The following is a 14431-nucleotide window of genomic DNA, read 5'->3' as shown; positions in this document are numbered from 1 at the left end:
ATTATCAATATCAGAATTCAGAATATGTGCACAGACCTGTTGTAATTGTGGGTGTCTCTGATCCCACACACTCCAGCAGTAATTTAGACGGAATACATAGTTATGACACACGTCATATATACTTGCAATTACATATCGAACATCAAGCGTAGAGGGACTAGGACTTTCCAGTCTATTTAAAAAGTGAGATAAATGAGAGTTTTGCCATGTATGTAAGTATTTCGAGCTACCTATTGTTGTCTGTTTTGACCACTGGCCATCCGTATTGATAACATCATCAGAATATATACAATAGCGTCAACACAAAAGGATGAAATCCTAACCCAAAGGCAAATTAAACATCTGTTGTGTAAAAATAATAGGCAAAATAATAACTTCTGAACGGAACTACTTTCACAGTGGATTAAATCTATTGCGTCCATTATTCCAAAAAGTATCAGCAGCTTGAAAACCAAAGATATTATTTCATGACCTAGATGTTCAATACAAGTATATATGTGGGTGTGAAGTTTGATTTTTTATTTCATTCTATTACAAAAGTTCAAAACCAATGGTGTAAGTGACATATCACTTCACACATTTTACTGGATACATTCCATCCTAGATCAATTTTGTTGTCACAATTAGTTACATGGTTGAAAGTTTTTTGTGTTATGTTCAAATAATTCCTATTCTAATTGTCCCATTGAATTGAGTTGTGAAAAATATACAGTCTGTATGTTCCATAAAATGTTTGAGAAAAAGGACTGGAAGGACATTTTTCCTTCAACCTTTATATTATTATTAGTAACTAATTTTTCACAATTCACTTCGATTAGTCAGAATGACCATACGTTTTAATTTTCCCTTTAGAGCTGACACAGGTACTAAATATAATTTGCCGCTAATATGAAAAAATACGAGGATAATAAAATATTATCCAGAACACATTTAAATGTGATAAGATAAAGGTGTACCAAAGAAGTGCCTTTAGTTACGCTGTCTATGGAAACCAAAAACAAAAACCTGATTCGAACGCAAAATCGATTAAACTAAGGCAAAATAAAAACAAAGGAAAGATTAACATAGAGACCCTTGAAAAAGTACACGATGAATAAAACCAGGTGTTCCGGAAGGGGAAGCGTCTTCTGCTTCGTCAAAGACCCCCGCCATGTAGATCTAGGTCCAATCCAAGTAGTGTCACGTCCTCTCTTCGAGAACTTGGAAAGTGACAACAAAAGCACAAGGCACACTAATGAGCACAGTCAAAAACATCAGCCTTCATATCACAAAAACATCAGCCTTCATATCACAAAAACATCAGCCTTCATATCACACAAAGAAATAGAGTATTTCCCAATGTAACATGATGGCGTCCATAGTCTTATTATAACCTGAAGGACGTTTACTGGAGTTGTCTCTCTTTAACTATCTTTCAGCAATATTCACCAGTGTTATCATAAGATGGGCAACACGAAACTTTATACTACCAGGTTCTGAATGCTTTTTATTGGTAACTACTATGCTCATTGAAATTGTTCCTGTGAACGCATTCTTAAAAACTAATACTATTTATCTTACTTTCGTTACTGTTACCAATACAATTAGTTCGTTTTAGTGTTTTTGTCAAACTGTAGGAATCGTGTAACTGCGCCGTGACAATAGTCATGGATGGCGGCTCACTAATAAAACCTTAACCTTTAAGACAACAGTTATGAAATATACGGATCAATGATTTCTGGGATTCAGACATTTACAAAAAGATGTTCAGGTCTAGCCTTTAAAAACGCCGACAAGAATTACTGATGGATTCCTCGAATTATTAGGGTTTATTACCGAATTAACATCATTATGTTGTCACTTAAATTTAGAAAGTTACAATAGTTTTGAACACTGAATAAAGTAACACTGATACGAAAAACGTGTTGTTTCAAAATTCATGTAATGAATCTGCATCATTTGCTTGTTGTACGACAGGTAAGATTCACGGCTACCTCTACCTTCCACAATAAACCGAGCAGGAGTTTACCTGGAGTGGTCGAAACCTACGGCATAGTTGTATCAATTGCATGTAAGAAACGAGGGTTATGCATGTGGGTATGGGGATGTGCCAATTCTACCGGTACTAATCATGGTTTCAAAACCATCATAATCTAGATTATGATGGACTCGTTTTCTTCTATCCCTTACCCATTTTTGTTGTAAAATTGAACACTGACGTTGACACTTATAAAACAGATTTTCTAATAACGTACAAATCACCCGTGGACATATTTTTAGGAAATTCTATGGTTTATCTGTCATCCCCCATTCTGTTGTACACCTATTTATAGTTCCCTCATTTGAACTACATGACTACTGCACTTTAATAGTGGACAGACAAATATAGGTCCTTGATAAGTCGACTATAAATGCAATATCATTCTTTGATACTCGTCACGAAATTAATTCGTTTGAATAAAAAAATAAAAAATAAAACACCGCAGTGTCACCTAAAACCGTAATTATAACTCGAAATAGACAAAACTAAGGTAAGTTATGAAGACTCAGAAGGAAACCCTAGAAAAATACAAGACAAATAATACCAGTTCTTCTGGAAGGGTAAGCGTCTTCTGTTCCATCGACGACACGTGCCAAGTGAATCTAGGTCCAATCCAAGCAATGTCACGTGCTCATAGCGGAAGCTGGGGTAGTATAAACTAAACAATAGGGCACGCTAATAAGCATAATCAAAATACGACCTTCATATCAGAAAAAAACATATGTCTTGTCCCCAATAAGATCATGATGGAGACCACAGTCATCATCAAGTTAGACGGTGAGTTAGTAAGTACTCAACACTGGAGTTGTTTCCCTTTAATAGTACGAGTAGCGGACAGTGCTATCTCACATAGCCAAAGCTTATCTTACATGACCAGCTATCCTGCATTGAGAGTTCCATATTGAATATGTTTGTCGTACGTATGTAAAGATTGGAGAAACCACAATCACACAAACTCGAAGTCATGGTTGGATTTACAAATGCAAGTAACATTGGTTTGCTTTCATCTATAGGACTGTGATACCATTTGGAGAAGAAAAATATATTTATAAACGTAACATTAAAGAATCCTGGACCATTAATGATCTTCCACTACAAATATCTAACATTATGTTCAGACATGTTAGCGAGACAATAATCAAAAAGCTTTCAGATAAATATAAGTTCAATGTTTTTAAATATATATTATCAAGAATGTATGCGGATATTACAGAAACACATGTGTTCACTGACTATTGTGAAGACTACAACTTAATCATCTTCACTTCATATTGTCTTAATTGCGATGTAACAATGTTACGGCATTGTCTTGACCGCTGTGTTGACCCCTCTCGACGGTTCCTTATCATAATGTCACTACAATGCTGTCCACAACTTCAAGACCGACATTAGGAAGATCGAAACGATGAGAAGTGAAAAACATCTATGCGACAGAACTAACGTATCAAAATACTTTTACAAACAGGCGAGCAATGGAGTTGACAGACATGTGCTGGTATTACAGTGTATCTGTATACTGTCCCTAGTCCATGGTAGTACTCTAGAGTTTACTGGTGGAGAAAACATTACTGACGCACTCAAAGCTCTTCAGTCGTACGTGAGCGACCTACGTGATAAACAGGAACTACTTATAGCTGAGATGAATTCTGTCAAGATCGAGCTTCAATACCAGAAGTTGTTAGCAAGGCAATGTTTGCAGCACCAAGCAGCGTCGAATAACCTTGCCACAAAGCAAAGCATCGGGATCTTTTTGACAGCTGGCAGCACACATGTTCCATATAGGTATACACAAATAAGATCGTTCTACTTACCAGAAAATAAAACTATCAAAAGGAAGATCGACAATGCTGTATCAAGCACATTTGACGGTAGCAACACTAACAACATCAGAAAATTAGCCATGAATCATACCGCTACAAAGACTCGACACCAGAAGTGGATTGGCCGAAACACCAGAGTATCAGGTAGGTCCACGTCAACCTTTTGTCTGATGCGAGCCACTGTAAACTGTTTTCATTTAAGGATTGAATCTTGCGTTGGTCGATTTCATGGGGTGATGAATTGAGTTGGTCTTTAAACAAATTTAATGAAGCAGCTCATGTTGAATTTGTTTCAAGACCAACTCAATTCATCACCCCATGAAATCGACCAACGCAAGATTCAATCCTTATATTTCAATGAACGCGTTCTTTTCAATAATTGGAATTTGTGAAGTCCATCCTGATCGTTTGTCCCAGGTTCTGGAGCTTGTGCAAGTCTACGTATTGACGTAATGTAAATAAATATAGTCCGTCATTGAAAGACCACCATACAACATGATGGTGTACGTTGATATGCCAAATTATGTAGAAACAAAACACAAAACCATATTTTAAATGTCATATTTAATATTTGTTGATAAATAATCAAATTTTCTGATGCGTCATCGCAGAAGAACAATGTCTAGACGCGGTGCACAGGCTCAGCTGCGAGTCTACGGCAGCCATCTTTTTACTAGCTCGAAGTGGAGAGCCGCTAAATTTCGAGGTTCTTCATCTTCTGGAATGTGAAGCTGCATTAATTGAATGTCGAATTACACAGGAAACCAGACGTAGCATTGAAAGGACGAAACATTTTATATGACATTTGGCTGTTCGACTGTACTTTCATATAAGACGGGACCACATGGATCCACCACAGGTGTTCGTTACAAATGTCTGAAATGCCTACTGGTCACAACACCCATAAACATACATTTATACACATATGCTGTACTGATATGGGTCACAGCACACATAAACATACATTTATACACATATGCTATACTGATATGGGTCACAGCACACATAAACATACATTTATATGTATGTTAATGTGTGCTGTGACCCATATCAGTATAGCATGCTATGTGTATTTCAGACATTTGTGAGGATCCCCTGTGGATCTACGTGGTTTTCGATGTGTACCGGGGGGTTGACCAAGGCAGACTGGGTAGTTGGAGGGAGGGTTTCTAGGGCAGTACATGACTGGAGCTGATCATATTTTGCTGTTGGATCGTTTTTGGTTGTTTGAACAATTTCTTGTGTTGCGTCAATAAAATATGTAAACTCTCATCAGGTGGTATCTTTGTTTTAACATGTCAATCGATATCTCCATCCGTACATACATACGCACAGCCAATGTTAATCTGGGCAAATTCTTCGGCAAATGAAACGGGTTACATTTGGTAGTTGCATTGAGTTCAACTTGAGTAGGAATTGAAATATAATACAATTCTTCACTTTGAGCTATTTTAAAATTAAATTACTTTTTCCTAAAAATAAAGATACTTGTTCTTCTCTGAATTAAACATTTGATAAGTAAGTGATTTATCTGCTCTGAACCAGAAAATCAACACAAACTACGTGTAGTTAACTTTATCATTTGAAGGCAGCGCGGCAGGTAGAGTTGGTTCACCGCTTTGGATGAAAATTTGTACAACCTCGGGGCGAATCAAGTGATCCACTTTCCCAACATCGTCACTAATGAAGGCAACTTCTATAACCAACATACCGGCGTGTCTACCTGTGGATTGGCGGGGACCTATGTGTTCTACGTGTCCATCGTGTCTACCTGTGGATTGGCGGGGACCTACGTGTCCATAGAAGATACCCACGAGAGTAATGTCCGGATGGCTCTTGTCAAGGACGATGTCCCGATCATCTACATACACAATCAAAAAAATACTAGCGAGTATTCAAATTCAAGCAACATGGCCTTACTTCATCTACAGACTGGCGATTTCATTTGGGTGAAGACCATAGACACCCGAACGAGTTAGAGTGTGAGCGGATGGTCGACGTTTAGTGGCTTTCTGCTATATCCGGATTTACAACGTGTTTAGCTGTCAACAAAATATTCACCAGCAAATATTAAATATAGTTAAATAAATAAACGACGTTTTTTTTCAAATCCAGATGGGAAGTTGTTTTAACCACCATTTGCACCATCACATAATCAAAATAACCAGTAAATGTTATGCAACAATTCTCTCCATGATTTGAAGATAACATTGGTCATTACCACGTTTGGTAGCTTCCACCATTAACATCTGGGAAGGGGGATTCGATTGCCTGTATATTTGAACGTCTACATATTCTTCCAATTTGTGTCGAGATATTGAATTATGATTGGCTAAAAACTGATGTTCTATGTATCACCAATAGACCCCAGCCAACATTTGTTTTGTTTTCCCATTCGTGTTTGGCCTATAATTTCGGAATGATTAGATATATGTAAATTAACCTTGTACATACTAATAAACATTTCGAGTCACGTATCACTCTCATGTCTTTAAACTAAAAAGTCTAGCTCCTATCTCGGTTCTAAAGGTCAAGTAATTATAATGATTGTATGGACCATAACTAGATGCAAATCTTGATCAAACTTACACGAATATCAAATGACTAGCTTGTTGCATATCAATGTCAGCTGGAATGGTTCGAAGTATACGGTTTACGATTGATGACTAAACGGTATATTGCTTACCATTTCATTTACGTCACAGGACGTAGGCAGGGATCATGTAAATAAAAGAGCGAATACCGTGGTGTCATCATAGCGATAACTCGGAGAGTGACATCAAAACAATAGTGTATACTTGTGAGCATAACCAATAACATGATCTCCACATAAAAAAAGACATCTCAGAGGAGTTGTAGCACCCCCTATCGTAAGATATTTAAAAAGGTCTATGTAAAGGACTTGGGGTGTTATGGGTAAATTTTGGCCCCATGAAAGGTAAAACTCAATTTGAATGTATTTACCAATTTCTGCTATAAACATCATATTGGTTTATTGGGGCTATCTTTCTCGGTGCAGATTCTTTTCAATGCGCATGTGTAGATGCCCTACCGAAGGAACAAAATTGCGTTGCTATGCAGAGAATAGCAATAATGTGGTGTTTTTGGACAGTTAGCATGAAGAAACTAAAGCCATGTGACAAAAAACACCTTTCTGCGATTGAACATTGGTATGACAATGCTTAAGCGTTTCATATATTTACTTGTTTGTTGCATGCGGAGGCTTTCAAAAAATGAAGAGTGTTTAGTTAATTTCCTTTAAAATGGCCAACAGACAATATTCACGCATTTTGTTATGGAAATGCGGGTTTATGTCTCTTTTTCTCATGATATATATCCTTAACTAGTTGTCGAATGATTTTGACACTTCATATTTGCGTACTTTATTTATTCCATATTACAAATATAACAACTAATTCTAAATCCCCGATGAGGTCGAAAATAACCCTTAACGCCCGTAGTCCTTTGGTATTTATGTCTCTTCTTTTCTCTAATCTACTGGATTGATAGTCTCGTAAACAGAAAATACATCGTGCGGTAACGTTTGATTACAATTGCCTCACCCCTGGGTCTGAGCATATTCTTTTAACGTGAGGGAATTGTTTACTTCCTCTGGAAGAGTGATTAAAAACTTGAACTCTAACATAGATGCCTGGGGACCATTTTGTGTTTTCTATCAGTTCCAAAATGAAACATGCGCAACTACGGACCAAGGGGAATCTGGATATGAAATGTGAGAAAGATCTGTACTTCTTGAGAAATAGCGATAACAAACATTAACTCGCAAAATAGAAGATAGCTGCCTAGCGGCAATCTTGCTCATGCACAGCTACAGATTGAGGGGAACATACATATGAAAATTGAGAAGATTTGTCACCAAGTCCCTTTTGAGAAATAGCTATAACAAACTTGAACTCTCAAAATTTTAGTGAGTTGCCTGGCGATCATATTGTTATTTACTGATAAGCCCCTAAATAGAACATGCATAGATATTGACAAGGGGGAGTCCTTTTTATGAAATTTGTGAAATATCCATTCATTAATGTTTGAGAAATAGAGATAACAAATATTGTTTTAGGACGGACGGACTATGAAGGAAGGGTGATTTGATCAGCCAACCATCAGATAATAGTGGTCTAAATATAGCTATATCATGATAGCTACTATATGTATAGACCCTGTCCGTAGTCTTTATCGACCTGCATCTTTGGAAACTTTGTCCGTCAGCAGTTGACATATATCATGACAGAAGTCACGACTTTAAAATCGAAATCATCCTACTAATTGTACAGCGTTGTAATACTATGACAGAGGAAAACGACTGACGTAGATACACAAGTATATAGTGTCCTCAATTTCAAATTCAGGAGGGTATACACGATCGTATAACTGCAAAACATTTCTTGTCGTTGAAAGAAACCATATCGTCGTTAGAAATGAATGTAGAAATTATGGATAAGGCCTTTGTTATCAACAGTAATTTCAGCATGGTGTGAAAACAATAACTAGTCGGGATACATTATTTTCCCACAGGAAAGATATTTTTAATGACTGTTACGAGACACATGTTGATACTTTATTATGGTTTGTATTAATGCTATTCTACAACTAACTACTGAGTCAATAATACTGCTGACACATCACTATTTCCCATTTGACACACCTCTCTGAGTTGATACGGTAATGTATTATAGAATTGTATTGTATCGATATCGTACACAGGTAAGTTAAACACGTTTGAGAAATTAATTATTACGTTTAATCAAAGGCACTTGTGCTTAGCAAAAAAATAAAATGAAATGAAAATAAAATACACTTGTACATCAACAAATTGTAAAGAGGCCGATCAGGTTCCGGATCTGTTCCTTTTTTTAATTATACTTATAGACACATATTTATTATCAGTAGTCGCGAGTATTCATAAAATACAATCATAGAAGATATAAGCATTCCGAAAAAAATACATTCTGAAGGGAAGAAATGGTCATTCTGAATAGTAATGAATTCAAGTATAACTCGGGCTTTTCATGTAGGTTTATTTAATTCAATTAACTCAATCAACATTGCTCATATGCTATCTTAAATGACGTAAAATGACGAATACAGTCGCTCATCCTAAACAAGGATCTAACCAGGTCAAATCAGGCTGCATTACCTGTCCTTTAAAGGAACTCCACACGTCTATTGGAGTTATCGCGCTTTACTTGTTAAACATTCCGTCATCTTGAAAAAGAAATCTGTACCGTATTTCTCGTGACACGAGGCAAATCTCTTTGCCCTATTGAGCAACACGTTGATACTGACGTCAACAAGACCGACAAAGATCCTAATATTCATACAAGATTGACATTTCTTACTATTCATCATCGTGTAGTATTGTAAAGAAAAAAAGTTAAAAAGATCGCAGAGAACTTATCATCAACTAAATGTGTATATTTCTACTGAACATCTAGTTTCAGAATCGGCTTTGAGCATACTTATTCCTTCTCTTGTACGAGTTTCTTTTAATCATGTGCCCTATCCAGATAACATGCTAGCGGTCCTCAGCATGACCTTTTCACATCTAGGAAAGATATTTTTCTAGCTATGTTAAAATTACATAGGAGCCCGATCGTATATCTATTATATTGATCCAACAGAAATATAAATTCATCATCCCATGGACTTTTTTTCTCTGCCTTCCGTCTTTTCGCTTTTTTCAAATGTATGTTTGTATTTATTAGTATGCATAATTGTATGTATAACAGTATCAGACATATGTCTTTTGTCTCTCAAAATGCTTTTTCAATGTTTTCTTTTTGTGTGTGTAAAGTTGTGGGTATGAGCGTGCAAGTTGAATGTAACAGATGTTGCAAACGAATTGGACACAAGTTTTGCCAACTTATTAAAGTCCTCTTCGACAAAAATTAACTGATTACAATACAAATCACGCAATGTTAGAGCTACTTAAATATACATATGACAAGAAAGAATTGTAGGTAAGAGAGGGGACAAAGAAGAGATCGAGATATCTTTCGAAAAAAATATTTGGACGCAGCTAATTTAAGTTTTCTTGCATAGTATAATTAGTTTTTATCTGGATTGTGAGCCACGTGAGTTTAATTTCCACGTAGACGGAGCTTGTGATAATCACGTTTCACACACCTTCAGCTGGTCTACTGTCCATTACATCCCGACACCTTCAGCTGGTCTACTGTCCATTACATCCCGTACCTTGGTTAACTTTCTCCTTGACATTCCTTCCTCGCTGTTAAAATCCGTTTCCACTTGTCCGTCTTCGTGGAAAATGCCAACACAAATAGCATAATCAGTATGGATAAATATATTGTTTTATATAGATTGTGAATGTTAGCTGTATACGTTATTCGGATAACAGTTGTTTATGGGTAGGAGAAATTAATACATGTGTATAATGAAAAGTGCATGTTTTGTAGTGAACACAACCAAATCATAAAAGTAATAGGCAGTAAATAAATAATATCAAATTATACACAAAATACACATTCATTATCAATTTACATATCATGATATATATCTCGTAAGACAAAGAGGGCAGAAGAAAGAGTGAGAAAAAGTGAAAGTGTAGGGGACGCAACTATTCAAACCTGCGAGTTCTGTCTATCTAGAGTTGAACTATTCTTGCAATATTTGAGTTATTATTATTTCTTAGATTAATATCTCCGTTCAGTATAAGATAAGTATTTACTTGACCAGGGTACCATGACATTGACCTAAAAAGTGAAAGTCGGGATAGATAATATTTAGGACAGGTAAAAAATAAATGGTTCGAGTCCTCACAGGGATGCCCACAACTTCATGCAGGAGTATTACTTAAATTTGCTCCAAATAAATCATAGGTTAGAGAACTCGCACGATTTCTTAAGCGACAATGTAATATGTTAGATTTACGTGCTCCAAAAGTTAGGAAATGTTGTTTAAGTTTATTTTCGTCCTTATTGATACTTTTGTTTATTCTCGATTTTAAAATGTTTAAGGTTTCAGATGATTTGATTCGTTCATCAAGATCATTCCATGCTTTAATAGTTGATGGAAAAAAAGGGTTTCGCATAATTTGCAATCGATAGTTAGGCATTCTTATTTGATGTGCATTCCTTAAATTATATCTAGACATGTTTCCAATTATTGGTGGCAGAAATTCGCATAAATGTTCGGGAGCAATATCGTTTTTTTATTGTATAAAACATTCACAATTTACGGATCTTTTTTCTAATGCATAACGGTGTCCAGCCAGTTTCGGTGTATAATAACTCCAGTTTAGTATATATGGACAACCCTATGACAATCCGAGCAGTTTCTTTTTTTTCCTTCGATATTTAATGAATAAGCTTCCCCACAATTATCCCATACCTCACATGCATGTTCAAGAAGTGGTCGGATATATGTCAGATACATTTTGTCAAGAATATTTCTGCTTAATATAAGTTTAAGTTTTCTTAACGTTGCAATATATTTGGAAGCTTTGCGAATAATATCATCTATATGTTCTGTGCATTTCCCATCACTTCTTAATATAACGCCAAGGTGTTTATGATTTTCAGTTATTTGAATATCAGTATTATTAAAGAAGAATCCTGGTTGAAAAGGTAAATTTGAAAGTGTCACTATCATGCTTTCTGTTTTTGTTGGATTAAATGTCATAAGCCAGTCTTTCGACCATTTTTCTAATTTATTCAGGTCAGAGTTGAGTTCAGTTTCTATATTAGAAATATTAGATGATGAATATGACAGTGCAGTGTCATCCGCATCCGATTTATTTCGTTATATAGTTTAGCATTTTATGACTTATTCCATCAGGTCCTGTTGTTTTGTTAATATCTAATGTTTGTATAATATCTTCTACTTCTGATGGTGAGATATGTATGTCGGAAAGTAGTGAATTAGTTTGTTTATCAAATGAAGGTAACGGTTTGTGTCTGTCAATGTCGTTAAGGGTAGATATGGAAGTAAAGTAAGTATTGAGTAGTTCACATTTTTGTTCGTCATCAATAACGTAACACTAGAAGATTCATCATACAGTGGAGATATATCAGTATTAGAAGTACCTTTTATGATAAGCTTGATAAGCTTCCAATATGTTCTGGGCTCAGATTTATTTTTATTTATTAAAGAATCTATATTCTCAAAAAATATCTCTTTGGCTCGTTTTATCATATTATTTGCTTTATTTCTGGCACGTTTATATTTCCACGGTTTATCATGTTTACGAATTTGAATATACTTGGAGGGATGCACTCATCTACTGCATGTAAAATATTGGTTGTGAAAAAATCGCACATGCTATTTAAATCTACAAGGGCTCTCAATTGATCTTCCCATAATATATTATTAATAAGTGTTCTTAACTTGACAATATCGGTTTCACTGTAGATTATTACCTTTCTTTTGAACGTTTTTGCTATTTGTTTTGGTACATCTATAATTGCAAACACAGCATCATGATCACTTATAATTTCATCAACTACTATAACTTCAGATAGAAAAACCTTTATGTTGTCGCTAACTATAATTGGATCAAGTAAAGTTAAGGATGAATGAGTGGTTCTAGTTGGCTCAGTAATAATATGCGTCATGTTTAATGTAGAAAGCGTTTTTAGAGGTTCCCCCCTGACAAGTTTCAAAAATTTTACATTTAAATCACCCAATAGTATTACATTGTTAGTAATGTCGAATGCCAAATCAATGGAGTGCTTCAGGCGCTGCCACAAACCGTCCGTGTTAACGTATTTAGGTGATCTATAGATTTCCGATCAAATATGTCGTATTTTGGGAAACTAACTTGGGCCTATATTATTTCATCATATAAAAATTCAAGGTCTGTTCGTCGTTTAACAGCAAGTGATGGTGAATAATATATGGCTACTTCCCACCGAACATGTTGTTTCTATCTTTTCTGAAGGGATTGTCACAAAAAACGTCTATCTTGATATCTATAGACGGTATACTAGGGTCTAAATGAGTTTCAGTTAAGCAAAGGATATTAATGTCATCCGTTAATGATTCTAAGTAAAAGAAATATTTCTTAAACTTCTGATACTTAAGTGCATTAAATAAAGAGAATCAACACAAGTAGTGTTCATTGATGATTTAGGACCTGGGTTAGGATGCACATCGCCTGATAAAGACAGCAATATAAGAATTGTGGTGAATAAGCTAGCGTCAATGACGTTCTGAAGAAGGAATAAGTATAATGTAAATATAAAACCTTTCATTGCATGTTAGGTCACAAAAAGTTCCAAATTCAGATTTGCTTCATCACTTGGCGTGATTGATAAACTATTTAACAATTAATTTTGAGATTAAATGTAACATTATTGTCACATTTTAGAATTTGTTCTTATACTTATTGATTCTGTCCAGAGAACGAAATGACGGACCCACTTCCGTTCGGGGTGCGTGCATATAATTCAGTCTTGCATGCTTCCGCTATATATTTTCGTTATCGTAAATAGAAAGTAGAATCTCTGACACTCACCTGTGGGTTACATTAAGTCTTTTGATACTCTTCTCCAAGCAAAATGTTTATCTCCGGTGCATTCTACGAGTGTTGTAGTGGTGAAATTTGTGCACTGGGTTTGAGCGTTTTAGCAACTCGGATTGAGGTCTTAGGAGTGTTTGTTTTCGTGACTCTGATTCGAGAAAGCACATGTGAAGACTGTCTGTACGGTCTAAATTTTTATGTTATATATACTTATAAACCGTATGAGTGATGAAGTATAACCTCCATTTTGATGTTTCAAACGGGAACGTAATATGACATATCGTGATTAGGTTGATAACGGTAATAAACCATCGTTGCTACCACGGACGTGGCTCTGAGACGAGACGATATGTAAACTGTGTATGCTTATCAAACATTTCTGTAACACAGCATGCTATTTCTGGTGTATTTATTTATGAAAATGTAACAATTTAGGAAAATGACACAACTGCCGCTGCCGTTTGACAAGAATTCGCTCTGTGTCAATATAGTATCCAATCCGGTGTAAGGGAAATAACTCTTACGTTGGTAAAGTCGCATTGAGAAATATAATTCAAATATATTTGAAGAACATTTGTGAGATTTTGTGATAAATTGTATATTCAATGACAGTAAATAAAGTCACTACATATATTAATAATTATTATTAATATGAATAAAAAATAAAAAACTGTTAATTATCCTTCATTTCACAAGCACAAAATGCACCTTTTCTTTATTACCCATTCACCGATTGCCATTCTGCACGTAAATGGTCATGTCACATCATTGGAGGATGCTAATTAATGAAAATTACAACAATGCGTCACAAAAGATGGTGATTGATTTTGGAAATTCCAAAGACAACATCATCATACAATTTATATTTAAAATTCTCGCCTTATCGACAGTCCACACAAATTCGTTCAATAGTTGGAACAGCGTGTTGTCGTGTGCTGATTGGCAAACAAAGTAGTACTTTCAAATTTTAACAAACACTTAAATTTTATTCCACAATTCAGTATCAATACAACTGCGTATGATATGTCTATAGGGTGATTTAAATTTNAGCTTTGTCATTCAAATAGATCATAAAAAAACATACAAAAACAG

This window comes from Mizuhopecten yessoensis, unplaced genomic scaffold (assembly GCF_002113885.1).
Source record: "Mizuhopecten yessoensis strain PY_sf001 unplaced genomic scaffold, ASM211388v2 scaffold10045, whole genome shotgun sequence".
NCBI classification, from domain to species: Eukaryota; Metazoa; Mollusca; class Bivalvia; order Pectinida; family Pectinidae; genus Mizuhopecten; species Mizuhopecten yessoensis.
Note: the sequence above shows the minus strand (reverse complement) of the source record.